Below are 6,477 nucleotides of genomic sequence, written 5' to 3'. Positions count from 1 at the left end.
CCATAGTTGTGGTATCAGTAGTTTGTTTCTGTGTATCGTTGAGTAGTGCTCCACACTTGTATATCCAGATACCTGCTAGTCAATTTTTTTTTTTTTTTTTTGGTACGCGGGCCTCTCACTGTTGTGGCCTCTCCCGTTGCGGAGCGCAGGCTCCGGACGTGCAGGCTCAGCGGCCATGGCTCACGGGCCCAGCCGCTCCGCGGCATGTGGGATCCTCCCAGACCGGGGCACGAACCCGTGTCCCCTGCAATGGCAAGCGGACTCTCAACGACTGCGCCACCAGGGAAGCCCTGCTAGTCAGTTTTATGTGTCAGCTTGGCTAGGCTATTGCACCCAGTTATTCAATCACACTGAGGGTGTGGCTGACACCTTCTACTTGGCAGTTGCTACTGAAGGTATTTTGTGGATGCGATTAACATCTACAATCAGTTGCCTTTATGGAAAGATTACCTTCAGTACCATGGGTGGGTCTGATCCAATCAGTTGAAAGGCCTTAAGAGCAGAACTGAAGTTTCCCTGAAGATGTTTTGCGTGTGGTCTGCAGCTTCAGCTCCTGCCAGAGAGCTTCCAGCCTGCTCTTCCTGACAACCTGTCCTACCGATCTCAGACTTGCTTAGCCACCTCTTATGATTGCATTAGCCAATTCCTTGTGCTACATCCCTGACTGATAACACCTCTTGATGGATATTTTGGGTAGTTTCCAGTTGTGGACTATTATGAATAAAAATGCTATGAACATTTGAGAGCAAGTCTTTGCATGGATATATGTTTTAGTTTTTCTAGGATAAATACCTAGGAGTGGAATTGCTGGATCATTTGGTGTGCATTAAACTTTATGTGAAACTGTAAAACTATTTAAAAAAATCCTGTACCAGTTTGCATTACTACCAGAAATGTATGAAAATTCCAGTTGCTTTACATCTTTGTCAGCACTTGGCATTGTCAGTCTTCTTAATTTTAGCCATTCTAGTGGATGTATATAGTGACATGTGGTTTTTATTTATCTTTTTTTGATGACAAATGATGTTGAGTATTTTTTCAAATGTTTATTGGTCATTTGTGTATCTTCTTTTGCAAAAATACCTGTTCAAATATTTTGTTCATTTTAAAATTGAGTTATTCTTATTGAATTGTGGTTCTTTATATATATTTGGATGCCTGTTCTGTGTCAAGTATACGTATTCCAAAGATTTTTCACCCCCATCTATGGCTTGTCTTTTCATTTAAAAAAATGGTATCATTTGGAGAGCAGAAATTTAAAACTTTGATGAAGTCAAATATTTCTTTCTTTTATGCCTTATGCTTTTGGTATTTTAAGAAATCTTTGCTTAACCCATTAAAAATTTTCCTGTTTCCTTCTAGAAGCCTTGTAGTTTGAGCTTTCACTTTTAAAACTGTGATCCATTTGAAGTTAATTTTTGTGCATAGTGTTTGGTAAGGGTCAAGGTTCCTTTTTTTCCTCCTAAGTGGTTATCTAATTCCTCTAGCACCATTTTTGGAAAAGACTCTTTCTCTATTGAACTACCTTGGCATTTTTGTCAAAAATCAATTAACCATATATGTTGGTCTATTTCTGGATTTTATTGTTACATTGGTCTGTCTACCCTAGTGCTGATACCACACTGTCTTGACTACTGTAGCATTATAGTAAATCTTGAAATCAGGTAGTTGAGTCCTTCAACTCTGTTCTTCTATTTCAAAACTGTTTTGGCTCTTCCATAGTCTTTGCATTTTCTTATAAATTTTAGAATCAGCTTGCCAGTTTCTAAAAAAAAAAAAAAAAAAAAGCCTTCTGGGATTTTATTGGGATCCTGTTGCATGCATAGTTCAATTTTGGGAGAATTGTCATCCCGATTTTGAGACATCCAATGCATGAACACGTTGTAATCGCTTCATTTATTTAGATCTTTAATTTTCTCAGCGATGTTTTACAGATTTTAGTGTTCAGATCCAGCACACCTCTTATTAAATTTATTCCTATGTATTTCATGTTTTCAGATGCTATACCAAATAGTATATACTTCAAAATTTCATGTCCTAATAATTTGTTTTTAGTATATAGAAATACAGTTGGCTTTCATATACTGACCTTGTATTCTGATTTTGCTAAATTCATTTATTAGTTCCAGTAGCTTTTTTGTACCCCAAATCACAACATCTGTGAATAAAGACAGTTTTACTTCTTCCTTTTTGATCTGTGTGTCTTTTATTTGTATATTTATTGATTTTTGTGCCTATTTGCTCTAGTTAGGACCTCAGGTACAATGTTGAATAGAAGTGGTAACAGTGGGCATCCTTTCCTTGTTTTCCATCTTAGGGGAAACATTCAGTCTTTCGCCTTTAAGTATGTTGTTGGTGGTAGGTTTTTCATGGATGTCTTCTTAAGAATGTTTCTTTCTAATCCTAGTTTGCTGAGAATTTTTTTTTATTATGAATGAGTATTGAATTTTGCCATATGCTTTTTATCTATCGAGAGGACCAACTTTTTTGCCTTTGTTTATATGAATTAGTTACTGATTTTTTGAATGTTTTAAACCAACCTGGCATTTCTAGGACCAATCCCACTTGGTCACGATGTATTATGCTTTTTTATATATTCCTGGATTTGATTTGTTTATATTTTGTTAAGTATTTTTGCATTCATGTTCATGAGGATATCAGCCTGAAGTTTTCTTTTTTCTTCTATAATGTCTTTGGTTTTGGTATGAGGGAGTGCTTGTTTCATAAAATGATTGGGAGTGTTCCCTCTTCGATTTTCTGATTTTTTGTTGAATTCCAGGTGCTCTGCTTGCAAAAGCAGAAGCATACTACAATTGAATCATACTACAATCCACTTTCCTGTACTCTCCCAAAGTCCTGTTGATTCCACCCCTTGACCCCAGTATTTCCCAGCTCTCTCTCTACAGCCCTCGTCTTGGTTCAAATCTTTATTACTCACTAGTTGGTGAGTTACAGATTGGTCACTAGGCTGCTTTCAAACTTAATGGCTTTTAGGATCAAATCCCAACCTCTTGTGCCCCACCCTTCATCCAGACACGTAGAGGACTGCACTCTCCCTCCAGTCATACTGTTTTTGCAGCTCCTAAAAAGGTACAAGATGTTTCATGCCTCAGGGTTTTTGCGCTGCTTGAGTGTTCTTCCCTGTCTTCTTCCGATTAGCTCGTTCCTGCGTTAACGCTCCTCTTGGTGGCTCCTCAGTTATCCCAGAGCAAACAGAGCGCGCAATGATCAACCTTTTCAGCTTGTTTGCCCACTCCACTGAGTTCTTCCCATCCAGGGATCAAGTCCTTGAACAGTGCCTCTGTGACTATCACCGTGGATACCCCCACCGGGCACACGGCCCAACTCTGGCCTTGCCCAAGAAGAACGCCCCGGCAACCAAAGAGGACACCAGCCTTAAGGAGTCATGACTGCGCCTGCGCACAGCGGCGGAAGTGGGGTGAGCGTCGACGCGGAGAGGACGCGCCTGGGGAGAGTGCGCAGGCGCGGCGGGGACGGAAGGAACGCCCCGAAACGCCTCCGGGGCGCGGAGGCTTGTTCGGAAGTTGTGCTGGGTTGGGGGTGAGTTCTTTCTCTTTCCTTCGCAGCGCGTGCGGCTGGTGTCAGAGGCTTCTGCTCTTTTCCGTTTGGTAGAGGCCTGTGGTAACGATGTGAATTTAACCCGCTCAACGCAGGCAGCCCAGGGCTCGCTCTGCAGGGGCTTCACCCAAATGAAGGTGCGGTTACTCTCCAACTCCCACTTCCCATCTTCTGCAGACTTTCCCACGCCCCAGATACACATCCTTTCACTCATTATGATCTTTTCCGTGTGGCCCCGGCTCCTGAGGAGCACGTTTTGGTTGCTGGGACGAGGAGGGAGTGGGGTTAGCAATAACTCAGATAAACCCGTGAGACTTAGGGACAGTAGGGGGAGACTTCACAGAGGAAGTGGGACTCTACTTTGGGTTTGTAAAGGTGAGCAAAGGGCAAGAAAGTTTAGACCGAGAGGAGAGGGCCCTGCAGACGGGGTTAAAGGCACGAGGTAGGATGTGGAGGAAGATATGGCAGCGGCCGCGGCCTAGTTGGGTGGAAGCGTTCTCCTGCACCCAGCTCCTCGGCTGGTAGTTTATGACTTGTTTGCTTTGTGACATGTCCCAGACCGCAAGGTGTTAAAGGGTCGGGAACTGGTTTCCTGGTAAATAGAAATGATAATGGCCTGTTATATACTTAAACTGAAAAGTGATTTCATTGCCACTAATTTTCCAGGTGAACTAATTCAGCCTTGGGGAGGCCTTATTCTCACTGCAGTGTCATCAGTCTTTAAGAGCTGAGGAGGTATGGTGTGGGTTCTGGCTTCGAAGGTACTGCTCTTACCTTTGCCCACCCTTTCACTACTATCAGACGCGGGAAGAGTGGCCCCTCCGAGCTTTACATAAGGCCAAATCCATTGTCCAGTTAATCAGTTTTTATCCTGGGTTTGGTTGTCCTCCAGACCTTGAATCCAGATATGCATGGACTTGATTAATTCGTTATCCAGTAGGGGTTAGGAGATTCCCCACTTGTCACTCTTCATTCTTTTGTAACCCAGTAATGGGATGGTTTGGGCCATACAGGTGATGCTGTTATGCTTAACATTTATTATGAGTTGTCTGTCTTCATGATTGTCAAGCAGAATTTAAAGTATAACTGTGTACGGTGCTTGTATAAGTACTGTTCACTACACTGTTTTGGAATCAGTTTGTACTGTTGGGGATCTTACACACAAGAGTGGCAATGAATTTGCCTTTTGCAAATGATGTTCTTTGCTTTTCTGTTTAGTTTCCTTTTCTGTTGCTGACCCTCAAAAAGATATTTGGCTTATAGTGGATGCAGATGAATGAACAGACGGCAGCAGTCAGGCAGTCCTGAGAACCACAAGGGTTTTCTGAGGAAGGAGGCATAATATTGCAAGCTTGATTTCATCCTCCATTCTGATCATTTGATGTCCCACTGTCTGGCAGCTGATTTGTTTAGTGACCCATTGACCTGAAATACACAAAAGTGGCTGACCAGTGAATTCCAGGGTATCTAAGAAACCCAAAGTAGATGTGATGGACCCAGGAGACATGCTACGGAGGCAAGAATCCTCTTAGACGTTATTTACCACCTAATCGGTTGTTGTATTAATTATGGCTGGTGAGTACATTTTTATCCTTTCAAGTTTACTTTAAAAATATTTAAAGAACTAGGACTTTAAAATAGTTACAGTCATTTACATTTTCCCAGGCCCTGTTAATCAGTTACGGCTTTTGCAGTTTCCCTGTAATTATCTTTGCTTTCCTTTTCTGCTTTGGCACTTGGGTAGCTGCACATGGCAACTTAACGTTTGTAGATCTAGCTGAAAATCTTGGGTGGCGGGAGGGTTGGCTGGTGGTAGATAGGATATAGAGAGGTGTTTGGGCTCTCTGGAGTTAATTCATCTTACCCCATGACCATGGATATTTTGAAAAGTGGTCTGTTTTTCAACTTGGTTGAAACTTCATAAGGTATTAGAATATTTTTCCACTTGGGGGGAAGAAAACAAGTTCTGAAGAATAAGTTTGTGTTTGCAGAATACAAAACTATTATTTCTTAGTAGGTTGTCATTTGTCATTAGAAAAATGATACTTGGCTGAAAGTCCTTGCTTCTTAAAATCTAAAAACCTAAAATTTCATCCTTCATCCTTTGTCTGATTTATACTTTCGTGGGAATAAATAACCCTATTCGTTGGCAGAGCCAGCAAACCAATATATACATACATACATAACACAGTTTAATAATCCTCAGTCAAGACTTTAGGTGTTTTGTCAGTGTACAGTTTGTGTCAGGAAACACTGTCAAAAGACACTTGACTTGATGCCCAGGATAGCCTAGACGGTAATAAACTCATGCTTCAACTGAATAAGACCTCCACAAGATGTCTTGAGGAAACCAAGGTTTAAAGATAACTGGCCTGCACATTTACTAGGTTGAGTCACGTGAAATTGCTGATAACTGATCAGAAAGAAAGGCTGTTTTCTGGGTCACCCTCTTATAACTGTCAATTAAGAAAGGAGCAGCTTCACTGTTTAAAAAGTTTGATGTGGTTGGGGAAGATTTTCCCCATGGCAGTTAGTCATGACTGGACTGTGCTTAGGGCTGCACTGAGGAGACACCAGCTCTGGTGAGTTTCTTCTGAAATTGTTTTTGTGGAAGGAAAGGGAGGGGTATGGGGTTTTGCTGGTCAATCAGCAGCTCAGGATAGTTGGGGGAGACGGTTTCTTCTTCAAGTACCTGTGAGAAAGTTATTTTTTTGTCTTATTTACTGCAGAATTAGAATTCCAGGTCACTGGAACATGTGACTGGTGTGTTCTACATATTAATGCAGCCTGACCATTTTCTATTCGGTTTAGAGACAGACTTGGCTAAGATGAATCAATTCTATTTGCCTTCCAGCTATTAGAATACATTTTTTTGGGGGGGGGGGCCTGTGAAATAAC

The sequence above is a fragment of the Globicephala melas genome, chromosome 6 (assembly GCF_963455315.2).
Source record: "Globicephala melas chromosome 6, mGloMel1.2, whole genome shotgun sequence".
In the NCBI taxonomy this organism is placed as follows: domain Eukaryota; kingdom Metazoa; phylum Chordata; class Mammalia; order Artiodactyla; family Delphinidae; genus Globicephala; species Globicephala melas.
Note: the sequence above shows the minus strand (reverse complement) of the source record.